This window comes from Trichechus manatus, unplaced genomic scaffold, assembly GCF_000243295.1.
Source record: "Trichechus manatus latirostris isolate Lorelei unplaced genomic scaffold, TriManLat1.0 scaffold00023, whole genome shotgun sequence".
Taxonomy (NCBI): Eukaryota; Metazoa; Chordata; class Mammalia; order Sirenia; family Trichechidae; genus Trichechus; species Trichechus manatus.
The window spans coordinates 8,714,658-8,731,766 of record NW_004443959.1 but is presented as its reverse complement, the minus strand read 5'-3'; the positions used below and the strand labels follow the sequence as shown (position 1 = coordinate 8,731,766).

At 46.2% G+C, this 17,109-nt stretch overlaps 1 protein-coding gene across 3 annotated transcripts in view; it reads left to right on the top strand.

The window, feature by feature from the left end:
* The window catches only part of HPCAL1 (hippocalcin like 1), a 151,567-nt gene that overhangs the window by 42,066 nt on the left and 92,392 nt on the right, over positions 1-17,109 (top strand). Inside the window, exons 1-2 of one of the 3 annotated variants that reach the window (XR_002823543.1) lie at positions 6,526-7,616; positions 13,065-14,164. The exons of 1 other annotated variant lie outside the window; for it this stretch is intronic. The gene's annotated coding sequence lies outside the window, so the exon portion shown is untranslated. Of the gene's footprint in view, positions 1-6,525; positions 7,617-13,064; positions 14,165-17,109 lie in introns of those variants that run through there. One more of the 3 variants, XR_002823542.1, reaches the window with a different exon arrangement.

The following is a 17,109-nucleotide window of genomic DNA, read 5'->3' as shown; positions in this document are numbered from 1 at the left end:
GCTGTTAACCAAAAGGTCGGTAGTTTGAATCCACCAGCCACTCCTTGGAAACCCTATGGGGCAGTTCTACTCTGTCCTACAGGGTCACTATGAGTCGGAATTGACTTGACAGCAGTGGGTTTCTGTAAAGGTGTCCATAATGTCTGGAAACATAGGCAAGTAGACACAACATCAGCAAGAACATTTTTAATCTGGAAAAAAAGAAGATAATATTATCTGTGCCCAGACTTTCTAGATACCCAGAGACACGTGTAATAGAAATGAGTATATATTTTAGCAAAAATAGGATCATACTTTTATTTTATTTTGATTCATTGTACTATAAGCCAGTAAAACATTATAGATCCGCCACAGCCTCACCCACTTCTTCCTTCCCCCTCCTTCCCCAGAGAGCACCTATGCTGAGGTAGGTGGGATTATGCCCAGGCTTGTTTTTGCGCTCTCACTACACCTGTGTGGAGCCTTAAACAAAACATTTTTATGTGTTAGAAATAGTCATAAATGATAATTGTACTATTCATAATTTTTTTTAATTTGCTTTTGACAACTTGTTCAACACCATTTTTGAGATTTATTTGTGTCAATACATGTAGATTTGGTTCATGATCTTCTTTTTCCTGTTTAAATTTTTTACAGAACTACTGTATAGAGCTCCATTGCCTCAAAAAGTCACCGTTTCTCAATTTCTCTATTGACATACAGTTAGATTGTTTGCATTTTTGTCACCATTACACAGAGTGCTGTAACGAACATTCTATTCTCCTTGAATGCAATGGGACCTTCCTTCTTCTAAGATGGCCCCCAGTGATCCCTGCCTCCTGGTATTCACACCCTTGTGTAATCCCCTCCCCTGGAGTGTGGGCTGGATTTATTGACTTGATTCTAACAAGTAGAATACAGCAGAAGTGATGGGATATCACTTCTGAGGTTAAGTTATAAAAAGACTGTGGCTTCTCCTTCTCCTGGCCACACGAGTAAAATAGAAACCAGCTGTCATGGTTTGAATTATGTCCCTCCAAAAATGTGTGTATCAGTTTGACTGGGCCATGATTCCCAGAATTGTGTGGTTGGCCTCCATTTTGTGACTGCAATTTTATGTTAAAGAGGATTAGGGTGGGATTGTAACACCACCTTTACCCTGGGGTGTGGCCTGCACCACCTTTTATCTCTCAAGAGATAAAAGGAAAGGGAAGCAAGCGGAGAGTTGGGGACCTCATACCATCAAGAAAGCAGTGCTGGGAGCAGAGTGCGTCCTTTGGACCGTGGTCCCTGCGCCGAGAAGCTCCTAGTCCGGGGGAACACCGAAGAGAAGAAGGCTGACAGAGAGAAAAAGCCTTCCCCTGGAGCTGATGCCCTGAATTTGGACTTTAGCCTACTTTGACTTTGAGGAAATAAACTTCTCTTCATTAAAACCATCCACTTGTGGTACTTCTGTTATAGCAGCACTAGATGACTAAGACACCAGCCATTTATGAATAGAGACCAGCATACTCTTCAACCTGAGGAAGTGTGAGGAACTGAAACCTGAGACTCATTCTTTCATTGTCTACAGCCTCTATAATAATAAGACAACAGTCAACAATATAACCAATTTGAGAGGAAAAGGCCAGGGTTTAGCTAGTCCATAGCTGTGATTTCTTGAGAGAGACTGGAAGTTAAGGCCATTTTCTCACATAAATAAAACCTACACCAATAACTCATTAAAAATACATTTTGGAAATTAAAAAAAAAAAAAGACTGTGGCTCCTATCTCAGGCAGTCTCTCTTGGATCACTTGTCCATGTTGTGAGACAGCCCTGTAAAGAGATCCACGTGGAGAGGGACTGAATCCTGCCAACAGGCATGTGAGTGGGCTTGGAAACAGGACTCCACCCTCCTATCCCAGCTGAGCTTTCAGATGAGACCACAGCCCTGGCGATAGCCTAATGGGAACCTCATCAGAGACCTTGAGCCAGAGGCACCCAGCTAAGCTGTACTCAGGTTCTTGACTAAAAGAAACCATGAGATAATAAGTGTTTTAAGCTGTTAAGTTTTGGAGGATATTTGTTATGCAGCAGTAAACAACTAATACAATCACACCTTGAAACTTCCTGTAGAGTAGATATCTAGAATATCTAGCAATAGAATTGCTTATGGTCAGCATTACTATATGTTACTAAATTGCTCTCCAAGGTGCTTGTGGCACTCTCCCTTACAAGGGTAGGAGAGTTCCTTTTCCCCCCACATCCTCTCCAGCACTTTTATCAGACTTTAAAATTTTAACATTCGGATGGGTGTACAATAGTATCTCATGGTTGTTTTAATCTGTACTGGAGTGAGGTTGAACATATTTAATATATCTACTGCCCGTTCTGGTTTCCCCTTCTGTGAATTGCATGGTCATATCCTTTGCCCAATTTCCTTTTGGGAGGAGTATCTTTTTCTTACTGATTTGTAGATATTTTTATATTCTGGGTACTAATCCATTGTCAGCAATACTGTATTATACTCTGCTTTTTTTTTTTTCCTCCAGTTAATAGCTTATTGAGAATGTTTTTTTTTATGCCAACATATACATCACTTTACGGGCATTCCATTGTGGATATATATACACCGTAACTTATTTAGCTAGACATTTATGTTGTTTGCAGTTTTACATTAATAGGAACGTGGCTGTGTGTCACCTTAGGCTACATTATGCTCTGGTAACAAATGACCCTGAAATCTCAGTGGTTTGCGACAACAAAGGTTTCTTTCTCGCTCGGGTTACCTGACCACCGCCTGTTGACTGTGGCCCCGCTCTGTGCCATCATCCCTCTGGGACCCAAGCTGACAGCCCCGTCTGAGACACTGCTGGTCTCATGGCAGAGGGGAAGAAAGATGGTAGAACCACAAGGTGCTTCCTAAAGCTTCTGCTCAGAAGTAGGAACTGATGTGTATCCCTTGTCAGTTCTCCTCACATTTCATTGGCTACAGCAGATCACATGGCCAGGTCTGATGTCAGAGAGGTAGGAAGTATAAGCCTTCTAGAGGAAGGGACAGTGAGTATGTTGAGCAATACAACTGACTGCATGCTGTGATGACCGTCCCTGTACCTATGTCTCCCCCACCACACACACATACACACGCACACAAACACATTTGTGTGATTATGCCTTAGAATAAATTCTTAGAAGGAGAATTGCTTAGGGATACGCTCATCTATAAAGCTTTTACTGCTTATTACTTTAGCTAAGTTTTAACCGTTTTATTGCATACTTGCTGTGAAATTATAAGTGATTATTAGCCCTGATGACCATTTTTAAAGGGAAAAAAACTACTATTACATGGAACTATCCCCCCTCCTCATGATTATAACACCTTACCATTTTTATAATCCCTGGGTGGTGCAAGCAGTTGGTGTGCTCGGCTGCTAACAGAAAGGTTGATGTTCAAATCTACCCAGAGGTGCCTCAGAAGAAAGGCCTGGCAATCTACTTCTGAAAAAATCAGCTATTGAAAACCCTATGGAGCACAGTTCTACTCCGACACACATGAAGTTTCCATGATTGGACTGACTTGATGGCAACTGGTTTTATTTTCTTTGTAGTTTTCATATTTTGTTTACTTCTCATGGCTACCTGGTGAAGTTTGGAGCTGTAGGTATTTTACCACTGTTTTACAGACAGCAAACCTGAGGCTCAGAAAGGTTGAGAAATTTGCTCAGGGTTGCACAGCTGATAATAAAGAGAGTTGGGACTTAAGTCCAGAGCACCCTGACTCCTGATCACTCCTGGGCTCTTTCTCTTCCACTCTGGCCTTTGGAGGCTGTGACTAAAATACCTTCCCCCTAGCCGCTTTGCTCCTCCCTTTCCCTCCCTGCTCTCACGCTCCATTTTCAAACGTGCTGAGAGACTATTGCAGATTCTTTGGTGAAGCACGGAGCACAGGCCCTGTCCTCAGGACCCACCTGCAGCATCCCTGGCAGAGGTCTGGAGCTTGCTCTCTGAGGGCGAGCGGCCACAGCTACATTGGCTTAATCTGTATTAAGGTATCGCTGACTGTCTTTGGACTTGAGAAGCGGATTTGCTATTTTTAGAAAAAGTCAAGGGAGCGTCATAAATCTTGTTAGTTGGCAGAACTGAAGAGACGTGGTTGTTCATTAAGGAGCGTGACTCTTTTCTGGGAGTGGCGAGTTTTAGAACAGGTAGACTGGTCTAAGTGATTTTTGTTAGAGTGCTGTAAGTATGTGAACATGTAAACCGCACAGTGATGCTACAGCTCTCCGTTCTGGGTCCAGATTAAATGGTGTGACTCCTACCGAGGTCCCTAGTGGAACTTTCAAGTATCTAGTTTCTTGACCAGAGGAGAAACTCAGCTAGGAATAGCCCCTTGTGTTTTTATTTCTTCAAGAGTGTGATAACAAGACTATCGCCTTATATAAGGTTAGGTTATTCGTTTTCTCTGAGCCCACAATTTATTCATCTGTGAAAGGGTGATGATGGTATTCTTCCCCATCTACTTCACAAAAGTATAGTTATAAGTACACATAAATATAAGTGGAGCCCTGGTGGCACAGTGGTTAAGAACTAGGCTGCTAACCAAAAGGTCAGCAGTTCGAATCCACCAGCTGCTCCTTGGAAACCCTGTGGGGTTAGTTCTACTCTGTCCTATAGGATTGCTATGAGTCAGAATCTACTCGACAGCAACAGGTTTGGTTTTATTTTTTTAATAAATCTAAATGGTCACACCCCCACTAAGGAGGCTATAATCAAAAGATGGGCAATAGCAAGTGTTGGGGAGACTGGAGAAATTGGAACCCTCATACATTGCTGGTGGGAATATAAAATGGTGCAGCAGCTTTGGGGAACAGTCTGGCAGGTCTTCAAAAAGTTAATCATAGAATTACCATGAATTACTGTATAACCTAGCAGTTCCACTCTTAGGTATACAACCAAGAGAAATGAAAACGTATGCCCACACAAAACTTGTCCATGAATGTTCATAGCAACATTATTCACATAGCCAGAAAGTGGAAACACCTCAAATGTCTATCAACTGATGAACAGATAAACAAAATGTCGTGGACCCATACAATGGAATAGTATTCAGCCATAAAAAGGAATAAAGTCCTGATACATGCTACAGTATGGATGAACTTTTGAAAGCACTATGCTAAGTGAAAGAAGCCAGACACAAAAGCCCACACGTGTGATTCCATAGATGTGAAATGTCCAGAGCAGGCAAATCCATAGAGACAGAAAGTCGATTAGTTGTTGCCAGGGGATGGGACAGGGGGAGTGTGAAGTGACGGCTAATGGATACGAGGTTTCTTTTGGGGTGATGAAAATTAGATAGTGGTGATGCTTGTACAACCTTGTGAATATTCTAAGAACCACTGAATTGTACACATTAAAAACAAAACAAATATGCAAACGGACCATATTTTGACAGATTATTGGGAGACACCGTAAGGGGATGGAATGTGAGCTTTGGAGTCATACAGGCCTCAATATTTGTTGTGTGATTTAAAAAAAATAGATTGCTTAATCTCTTTGAGCCTCAGTTTTCCCATCTGTAAAGTGGAGATAATTCCTGCTCTGTAGGGTTGGAGTGAAGACTCACTGAGATGATCTGTGTGCATCGCTTAGCACTAGCAGCTGCTCACGGGATGGTAGCTGTGGTCTTTGTCCAGCTGTTGAGCACCATGTACGTAGGAAGAAGATAAGATGTGATCTTGACCTCCGGGGCCAACCTATGCACCCGCGAGTTGGCTCAGCAAGGCCCCTTGCCACCACGTGTTCACATGGTATGGTTCAGAGAGTGCGTTCAGTAGAGCCTCGAAGCATACCCATGAAGTGGCTAAGGCAAGTGGCTTTGTCTCCACTTGGCAGAGGAGAAAACAGAGACCCACATGGTAGCAGAGGCAGCAGTCAGCCTGCAGCGGTTGGTAGCTAAAGTGGTAATGTTTGCTCCTTCATTTAATAGTAACAAAGAATACAAACCATTTGCCATCGAGTCGATTCCGATTCATGGCAATCCCACGTGTGCTAGAGTAGAGCTGTGCTCCATATAGTTTTCAAGGGCTGAGTGTTTGGAAGTTAATCAACAGCCTTTTCTTCCGAGGCACCTCTGAGTGGTTGTTATGGATTGAATTGTGTCCCCCCAAAATACCTGTCAACTTGGCTGGGTCATGATTCCCAGTATTGTATGATTGTGTACCATTTTGTAATCTGATGTGATTTCCTTACGTGCTGTAAACTCTATCACTATGATGTCATAAGATAGATTAGCGGCAGTTATACTGATGATGTATACAAGATTGGATAGTGTCTTAAGCCAATCTCTTTTGAGATATAAAAGAGAGAAGTGAGCAGAGACACAAGGGAACCTCATCCCATCAAAAAAGCAGTGCCGGGAACAGAGCACGTCCTTTGGACATGAGGTTCCTGTGCAGAGAAGCTCCCAGACCAAGGGAAGATTGATGACACAGACCTTCCTCCAGAGCCAACAGAGAAAGCATTCCCTTAGAGCTGATGCCCTGAATTTGGACTTGTAGCTTACTGGACTGTGAGAGAATAAACTTCTCTTTGTTAAAGCCATCCACTTGTGGTATTTCTGTTATAGCAGCACTAGATGACTAAGACAGTAGTCTCGAACCTCCAACCCTTAGGTCAGCAGCTTAGCATGTTAAGTATTTGCACCACCCAGGGACTCCAACAATACAAGCTAATGTTTACTGAGTACTTACTACCTGCCAGCTACTGGTATCTAAGTGCTTAACTTGTACTATCTCATCTAATTCTTAAAACAATCCTAAGACATACCAAAATAATTAGAAATGGAGTGATGGGATGTCTGGGGTTTGTCTACCAGCAAACCACCGGGGTTGAGGGCAGTGAGCGAGGGTGCTGACGAAACAAGATATGACCCAGTTGGGCATTTTGAAGCTGGGAGAGGAGTACCCATCATTCATCATACTAGTTTCTCTGTTTTGTGTATGTTTAAATTTTTTTTACCATGAAATGTTTAAAAGCCAACAATCTTATGAGGTATGCGCTGTTATCCCTGTTTCACAGACCGGGAAATTGAAGCGTGGCACATGGAAGATTACCCAACCAGAGCCAGAGTCTGCTTGCTGCACTCATGCATGGTGGGGCTTAGCAACCAAGCTGGCGAAACAGAGGCCCCACGGGCTCTGCGGGCCTCCTGGGGTTTCCTTAGCACAGGTTCTCTCCTGCCAGAGCTGCTGAGGGCCTGAGGCTCCTACGTCCGCCCAGCCATTGCTGGCATTCTCCCCGCCTCACCCACCTTGGCCTCTCCCTATCCCAGCAGAGCTGGGCTTGCTGGTAGTGGGGAGGTGTTGGGGGTTAAAAACGAAAGACATCTCCCTTCTCCCTAAAGGCAGGTGATTCTTGGTTACTCTGAGCTTCCTGATGTTGGGAGGAAGTTCTTTCACTCGATTATTTCGGTGTGATAAAATCTGTGGGGATGTGGCATCACCTTGGTTCTTATTTTGTGACCCTTCAAAAATGTAGGACTCAAATGAGGGTGTGTGTACATGTGCACCACTTTCTCACTCGCCTCCCGGAATGCATAGAAGTAAGATGTAGACCTGAATGTGAAGCTTAGCCCCTTAACTGGCTGTGTGGCTGTGGGTAAGTTACTTAACCTCTCTAAGCCCCAGTTTCCTCACCTGGAAAGGATTTTAGTGCTTCCTTTATTATTATTGGTGCTTCTCAGAGTGGTGCTCTAGAGTGCTCTGCCCAAGGAAGCATAGCCATTATATCATAAGGCCTAAAAACTGCCCCGTGATCTTATAAGGGTAATGTTTTCCAGGGACTGGCAGAGGATGTTTTCGTTCTTAATGTGCCTTTAATGTCAGATGACTAAAAATATGGTAAATGCACACAGGAGAAGTGAACTAAATTTAATGAGCACTGCTATATAACGTGGGGACCATGGAAGTAGAATTCTCTCCTTCCACGCCGGAGACCTGGCTTTGATTCCGGCCAATGTACCTCGTGCGCAGCCCCCACCTGTTTTGCGTGTTGCATGTTGCCATGATGCTGAACAGGTTTCAGCAGAGCTTCCAGAGTAAGATGAACGGGGCGAAAAGGCCTGGAGATCTACTCCTGAAAATCAGCCAACGAAAACCCTCTGGATCCCTATGGTCCAATCATGGGGATGGCATAGGACTGGGCCCTGTTTGTTCTGTTGTGCATGGGGTCACCATGAGTTGGGGCCGACTCTATGGCAGCTCACAGCAACAGCTGGCTAACTAAGGACGTCATTTATAATAGGTGACTTTGAGAAGTTACTTGTACATGGCCGTGAGAACCTCCCCGGAGGCAGGCGGTATCCCTGTTTGCACGAAGGAAATGGAGGCTCGGAGTGACTGAACTTGCCCAGGCTCACATAATCTGTGAGTGGCAGAGCTGGGATTCCATCCCCAAGCTTGGTTCTCTCAAAGCTTTGCTTTTATACTCTCAACTTCAGATGCTGGGGGAAGGACAGTTCCCTTAAGATTTTGTCTTCTCTTTAAGGAGTGGTTGAGAAGAAACTCTCCGGCCTCCAGGGTCTCCTGCAGTCTGTTGTAACCCTGTCCCTCTAGCTGGCTCAGATCCCTGGAGCTGGTTCCTCTCCTCTTTTGACCTGCGTCCCTGTCTTGTTTACTTCCCTCTGGCTATGAAAGAGCTCTTATCATCATGACGATGTAATTAAATTAACCCTCAGACTTCTCTTCTCTGGGCTAAATCGTCCCAATTTTGTTCCTCCTCACAGAACATCTGTTATAAATTCTAGATTCTGTGTTGAATGTGTGATAAACTTGGAATAAATTAAATGTGATGGTCCACTAAATAAAGCTCCGTGTAATGCATCTGGAGGCCAGTTTTCGGTGGAGTTACTCTTTAAACTGGCTGCCCTGGGCAGTTTTTCTTAATGCCTAGGTTGAATACCCAAGGATCTAGATTTATCATGGAAATTGTGACAGAACCTTAACTACAATGGTGCTGTCGGCTTCTCTGTCACCAGGCTCAGTGATGACTGAGGAGGTGTGGGCTTCCGGGGCAACAAGAGATTGGGGTCTGTGCCCGCTTCCTAGAGCAGCCAGAACAAAGTACCACAAAGTGGGTGGCTTTAAAGAACAGACACTTATTGTCTCACACTTCTGGAAGCTGGGAATCCAAATCGATGCCAGCTGGGCCCTGGCCAGCTCTCTCCAAAGTCTCTGGGGAAGAGCCTTTCTCGTCTCTCCCAGCTTACGGAAGCTCCAGGTGTTCTTTGGCTTGTACACGGATCTTCACGTGGCTGTCCTCCCTCTTGTCTGCGTCTCTTCTTTTATAAGAGCGCCAGTCACAAAGGATTAGGACCCAGCCTTCTCCCGGATGACCTCATGTCTGCTGAACTGAGAACATCTTCAAAGACCTTGTTTGCAAACAAGGCCACGTTCACAGGTGCCAGGCTTAGGACTTCAGCATAGCTTTCTGGGGACACAGTTCGATTTGTAACAGGGTCTTTAAGCAGAAACTCTCTCCTCGTTGTAGGGAAACTGCCTAAAGACTTCAGAAACATAATTGGGAGCCATTTTTGGATTTATACCAGGGCTGTTGTTTGCTTTTTATAAAATTGGGATGATATTCCCATTGCTGCTCCAGCTTTACTATAAAATTACCTGAGAGACGGGGGTAGGGAGCAGATGTTGGCACGGGCCCAGCTCTTTCTGAAGGGTGTGATTGTCTTAAAGGTAATGCCTGCCTGATTTTGAAAATATCCAGGAGTTTAAAATTTGTTAACCAGTTGCCCTCGAGTCGGCTCTGGCTCATGGCGACCCTGTGTGTGTCTGAGTAGAACTGTCCTCCATAGGGTTTTTAGTGGCTGATTTTTCAGAAGTTGATCACCAGGCCTTTCTTCTGAGGCACCTCTGGGGGGACTCGAACCTCCAGCCTTTCAGTTAGTAGCTGAGAGTCTTTACCCTTTGCATCATCCAGGGACTCAGGTCCTTTATTTTTAAAGTTTCAGTTGGTTTCATTTAGATTGGGAGTTAGTAAAATTTTGAACAGATTCTCCTTGCTGGTAAATAACCGTTAGCTCAGCATTGAAGGAGCAGTAGGATGGGGCCCTGTGTTGTACAACTCCAGGGGCATGGGACATTCTCTGTGAGGGGGCCCTGCCTTCTGTGTGGGGGACCAGACAGTTGTGAGCACTGGGGAGACCCCAGGGGCATGGGACATTCTCTGTGAGGGGACCCTGCCTTCTGTGTGGGGGACCAGGCGGTCCTGGCCATCCCTAGCCTCTAGCTCTCAGCCTGATTGGGATGGGAGGGGGGAGGGGTGTGCACATAAATAACACAGACCATTGGGACACGCTCTGAGAGCACAGGAGGGACTGACTAACCTAGCCTGGGGGAGGCGTTAGGAGAAGCCTCCCAGGGAGAGAGGGAGGTTGCCCTGGGTTTTCAAGAATGCCCATCGCCTTTTGGCCTGAGAAGAAATTGGGGTGAGTGTATTCCAGGCATAAGGAACAGCATATGCAAAGGCAGATGGCTTGTAAAGAGCCAGGTAAAATGTTTCAGCTGTGGTGTTTAACTCCTTTCTTTCTCTTTCCTGACTTCCGGGCAAGGAGAGGCACAATCTGTTCCCGGGCCGGGCCGGCTACCCTCCAGAGATTGGCCAGGATGTTCTGACCACAGCCTTTGAGGATTCTCTTTGTCCGTCTGTCCCCATGGCCTGAGTCCAAGGCTGTGGCATGCAAGTGGCCTGTTTGCATCTCTCCCTTCCCTCCCCCAAGCCTCTTAGGGACTGGCAGGTGCTCAAGCCGAGGCCTGGCCAAGAAATGCAGCAGAAGTATGGGCTTTGGCGATGGACAGCTCTCACCCTTTGTCCTGGGCGGGCCTGAGGCTCAGCTTCTGTCTTGTAAGGTGGAAGTGTCCTCCTTGCAGGGTGGTCTGTGGGCATGTCTTCTGGAGGCTGGCTCCAGCACCTTGCTCCATGGACGCTGGCCAGTCCGCTACAGCTGTAGAGGAGCTCTGACCACCTGCCATGTGGGGCAAGTGGCACTAATGTTCAGCTGGTATGCACTGGCATGGCCCTATGTTGTCAGAATATTAAAAGAACTTCATATTGCTTGGTAAATAGCCCTCTGGCCCCTTCTCCAGAACCCTAGGACTCCTCATGATTAGGCTAATGCCAGCTGGCACAGGAAGCCAGCACCTGTGCCATTTGGGTTGTTAAGTATTTAACTGACCCTCCTGGGTAAGTCATAAAGTATCCTTCCCACACAAAGGGCCACACGGGTCTTCTCTCACCCATTTTGGGAATGCTAGGCCATGAGAGGCAAGCCCAGAGAGGACTTCCATGTTGTCTCCTGCAGTTTAAAAACCCTTGCCTATCTGTGGGCTGAGGAACCCAGCTGGATCAGTGGTTAAAGTGCTTGCCTGCTAACTGGAAGGTCAGCAGTTTGAACCCACCTGCTGCTCTGTGGGAGAAAGATGTGGCAGTCTGCTTCCACAAAGAGTACAGCCTTGGAAACCCTATAGAGCAGTGCTACTCTGTCCTATAGGATTGCTATGAGTCGCAATTGACTTGATGGCAATGGGTTGGTTTTTTTTGTATCTGTGAACTGACGGGCTGCTGAGGTTTAAAATGGTTTAAAATCCCGGTTTATAGAGGCGTTGCGTTTCAAACACTTAGAACACGGACATTTTCATAGCTGAGACCGGTGAACTTCAACTAAAGTCAGTTTGAGACTTGAGGCCCAGTTTCCCCTAGGAGTTCACTTTAAGGATATGGGATGTGGCCAAAATCGCCTCAGTGGTTATGTTCTGTCGTAGGCTCTGATGAGGAGCAGGGAACCTGTATGGGATAGCAGGGCGGAGGAGGAAGACTGGTCCTTCTCCTCAACTAAGGTTGGGGTCAGGTGGTGGCAGAATTTTAAGACAAGGGAAACTTTGGCTCCTTTTCCTCCCACTTTGTACTCCCTTAGCCCCAGCGTGCCCCATCCTGCCAAAGACTTTGTTCTTCCCTAAGGCACCCACTTTGGAAACCCTGGTGGTGTAGTGGTTAAGTGCTACGGCTGCTAGAAAAAGGTCAGCAGTTCAAATCCACCAGGTGCTCCTTGAAACTCTATGGGGCAATTCTACTCTGCACCATAGGGTCAACTCGACAGCAATGTTTTTTTTTTAAGGCACCCACTTGAGCACCCCATGGAGGCCTGTACCATGCCCCTAAAATACACTACAGTCAAAATTACTTATTTCCCCTTTCCCTGACCCTCCAGTAAGAGGGCCTGGCCTCTCAGAGTGTTGGCTCTTTTCTAGGGGCAAGATGAACAACCTGGTAGTAATTCATACTTGTGTGTGAAAGACTGATAGCACCGTATGCCTCGCAGGATGACTCCTTAGGGGCAAGGGATTTGGATGGTGGCCACCAGACTGGCTGGTGTGCCCGCTCAGTTATGCATCCACAGACTTCCTGGTGTTCCCAGGGTCTTCCTTTCTTTTGCTTCTGAACTTGGAGGTTTCTTGAAGTCTGTAACATTTTCAGAGCAGGGAGTGGCTTCAGGTGGGGCCTCTGGTGAATGGAAAACCAGAGGGTGTTTGCAAGCTGTGACTGTCTTTGCCTGCAGACGTGGCATTGAGTGTGGCTGATGCTGGTCGAAAAGATTGGGCTGGAACCAGGCTAAAACTAAATTGGAAGACGAGAAACAAAACACGTTCTAGCCAACGGGCCCCTAGATCGGCCCAGCGATGGCAAATAAAGTCCTTCTTCCATTCTCTTTTGCGCACGAGTTTTGAGGGTGGACTGCGGGGTGGAGGTAGAGAGGCAGAGAGGGAAGCAGGGTCAGCCTGCAGGTTCTGCTCCTCTCGTGGCCGTTCTGGCACGAGGCTGAATACGTGGCAGAGTGGCACATGCTTCTGCAGCAAGTAGCTCCTGAGCCAGCCTCAGGCAGGGTTGTGCCACCACCGAGAGCAGCACTTCTCTCTGGGTGATTGAAAACATTAGCAAAACTAGTTCTTTGAAGTGCTGTTTTAGACCCAACACAGCAAAGAGAGGCTGTATAGCCGCGTCCTGCCACCACCCCTGAACCTGTTGCTTTTTAACTAGGTTATTGAGCTGCTGAAGGACCAGGGATGAAGATTCCCATCTTAAAAACACAACAAAAAAGACATAACGAGCCCAGCAGAAGACTTCGAGTGCCGGGTGAACTTATCAACCCTGCATCTTTGATCTCGAGAGGATGTCGCCTTTCATGCCTCTTTCTGCAGAGTCCATTATTACGGGGGAGCCAGCGGTAACGGGTGCGCTGCGCCTCGGAGCCCAGGATCTATTATGTAACAGAGCCCAGATCCCAGCACCACCTGGGGCATGCTGCCACGTGGGGAAGGGGGCCCTAGAGGTTCCTGGCTCACATGCCGCCAGGTGCCTCAGGATGAAATGAAGCCATGCTCTTTGGGGAAGAAATAACGAATGCACATCTGCTAGGTGGGGGCACTGAATGGTGTTAGTCTTGAACTGTACAGTTATTGTCTTTATGCAACTCCAGAATGGCTTCTTGGATATCACTCCCTAGGCTCCTGAAATGGAACCCTGTGTAAAGAAATGAAGAAACGCTATCAGGGCATCTGCAGCCGCTATTATACCATCTGGTGGCTCAGAAATATTTTATAATCAAATGAGTAAGACAGGCTTCTCACACGCCACACAGCCACGGTTCTTCTTTCTCTCCTCCTTGTATGCACACACATTCTCTCTCTGCTACCTTACAGAAACACCAGGGAAGGGAGTGGAGCAATTGTCCTCTCCATTTCGGCCACTTGGCTAAGTGGCCTAGGGCAGATTGCTCCAGTTCTCTTATTCTTGGTTTATTCATTTGCAAACTGGAGGTAATACAACACAGTGCTATTGTGTGGATCGAAATGAGATTGCTGTATGAGTGAGTTCTACTAGGATGCTGTTATTTCAGTCTTAGGAAGACTTTTTAAAAATTGTATAATTTTTTCTGAATATAAATGCAATGCATATTGTAGAAAAATTTGAAAATATAAAGAAACTAGAAAACAAGTTAATGTGTGACACCCCCCAGCCCCCCAAAGGACAACCACTGAGAACATTTTGCTGTATTCTGGAAGATTTCCTAAGAAGCTGGAGCACACAGATGGTCTGTGTATCCAAACCATGAGAGAAGATTGTGGAAACAAATGGAAGTGAGTCTGTGTGCATGTCTGAATCGTGTGCGTGAGTGTGTGCTCCCAAGGGTGTGTGTGCGTGTGTGTGTGTGTGTGTGTGTGTGTGTGCACGTAGGCTCAGAGCAGGGACTGACAGCTTCCCTGGCAGGCATGAGTGTTTGTGCCCTTCTTTGGGTGGGGGGCCATGGGAGGTGACTGGTGGTGCCGGGTGGACACGGGGGGACACATTGCTGGTCTCCCTCCCTGGTCCTCTTTCTGAGCAGTGCCATGGACAAGGTGTCCAGGCCCCAGCAGAGATGCCAGGAAGCTCCGGGGATGAAGTGGGAGAAGCCCTCGCTCTTACAATCGGGCAGAGGTAGAAGGGGTCCCCAACCCCATAAACAGGTCGGATGCCTTGTCCAGGACTGGGATTTAGGGTCTCAAAGGAGGCATCCCTTATCCTCAAATACTAACTCTTTATGGCTTTATTCCTCATTGAATTGGGAGACAGTTCTGTCTTCTAGAGACATTTAAAACAGACCTCCAGATACCCTTGAGGGGGTCTGTGGTTTAAGTCATGAGCCAGTCAGTAAGTAACTGGTTAAGAGTTTCCCCCAGTTGGGGCAACTGGGCAACCACGCTGAGAACCGCAGCCCTGGGGGTGGTACTTATTTGTGCTGAGTAGGTGCACAAAGGGTGTTCAAAGGGGCAGGCACTGACATCAAGCAGAACTAAATGTCTGTGTTTTCAATGTAACAGTATAAAAATGAGAAATGGTATTTTATCGCTTTTCTCTCCTCCCTTCTACCGCCTTTGTTTTCCATCTCTAGTGTGGCTCCCCAGCACCCCCTCCCCCTAGACGCATACTCAAAGACACTGTCCCTCTCCCTCCCTCCGCCTTCTCTCTCCCTCTGACTGAGGTCAGGACCACCTGGAGGACTGACGTTAGACTCTAAACATTTGTTCTTCTCTCCCTCTCCACCACCCCCACCACCCACTTGCCAAACTAGTTTCTAAGGGATTTATATTTTCTAGCAGAGTGGTGCAAACTGTTTTCATCCTCAAAGGAACAGAGTGCTCATAGATAAGCCAAATATCGCATTGCTGGAATTCACTTTCAAACATCTCCAACCACCCCTACTTGCTGGCTGGTGGTAGAAGCTGGTGACATGAGTTCAGCCTGCTGTACAGGTCAACCTCAACAAAGGGGACTGTGTCTGAGTCCCTACAGGTCAACCTCAACAAGAGGGACTGTGTCTGAGTATCTGGGCTCTGAGGTCCACACGGAGATGCCTTGCTTTCAGAACTACTGGCTTCTACATTCCATGGTTTGGTCATTCAACCACCCAGCCCCCCCTTCTCAGAACACACTCCAGGCCCAGCAGAACCACCATCAGAACACTTGGTTACCATTCTCAGGCCCTCTGAGTGCAGTGAGGCTCAGTTCTGCCCTCAGGTTTATAAAGCACCCTCTGGAGCTGGTGGCTGACTTAGATCACAATGATTCTATGATACGTGTAAAATGCGCCTCCCAACACCCGATTATGGTCACCACCCCCAAGCTGCAGCCCAGGATGTGGACCGAGGTAGGGCTGAAATGGAGAGGAAAACAGATTTAAAGTGGCAACTACTATGACCGCTTGTTTTTGAAGTGTCCCCTGGGGCTCCAGGGTCTGATTTGAGGGTATTAGTCCCAAACACCACATCCTTCTCTTCCCTCAAGCCCATCTCTGCCTGGATTAAGACGTCTGTGTCATTGGACTTGATCTTGTTTTTCCATCCACACCTGTTCCCTGCCCCTACTGCCCTCCAGGTTTAAACAAACCTCGGGATCATCTCTATGGCCCTGTGGTGGTTTATTCCACATCTGGGCAAGGTTGGAAATTCCTCGAGGCCTCCTTTGTATCCCTGGGACCCACTGTGGTGCCTGGCATAGAGTTTGGGCCAAATCAACTTAAATTTCAGCTTTCAAAGCTCTTCACTTCTGTGTCCTCATTAATTCAGACAGTGTCCCAGCTTCACAAGCCATATTTCAAGCATAAGAAGACGTAATTGTTAGAATGGAGGAAGGGACTTCAATAGAAGAACCTAAGACACGTCTCAGTAACTTCCAAAAGCCCAGCTTTGCATGAGAAGGACCAGTATCCTGATAAGTCACTCTAAAGCTAGCATGAATTCATTCATTCATTCATTCATTCATTCAGTTAGTTATTAAATACCTACTATAAACCTGGCACACGGTTAACGTGTTTGGCTGCTAACTAAAAAATTGGAGGTTCAAGTCCACCCAGAGTTGCCTTGGAAGAAAGGCCTGGCAATCTACTTCCAAAACATCACAGCCACTGAAAACCCTATGGAGCGCAGTTCTACTCTGACACATACGAGTTCGCCATGAGCTGGAATTGACTCAATGACAGCTGTTTTTCTTTTCTTTTCTTTTCTTTTCTTTTAATAAACCAAACGTAGTTGAGAAGTAAAAGCAAGATCAAATGTCAGCTATGGAGGAATTTTGTTTCAATGACACAGACCTCTTAATCCAGTTATTTTGTATACATGAAAGCCATAACATTGTTTTTCTTTAAAAATACTCTGAACTTGGCCTTCTCCCAGCAAATTCAGATTTGTGTGGTATGATGTTACCCTAACTTGTTTGGTATAGCAGCATTTCTTATCTCCAAAAGCAAGCCTGCCCTTCGAAACACAGCAGCTAAGCCAAAGCGCTTCAGTTTCAACCCAATTAAGGAATCTTCTCCAATGTTTTCTAACTCTTGATGAAAGTAGCAATAGACTTGAGTCAGGGAATCCCAGTGATCTTGAGTTTCATGTTGTTCCTTTTGCATATTTCCCCCTTAATTCCCTTTCGTAGTAGTGGGTCACTTTATTGGCTCCAGCAACAATACATGACACGATAGGGTGGCATTTCTGAATTTCTTCCTACTGTCACTAAGAAGTAATGGAGTCTGGATCTTGAAAAATAAAATTTA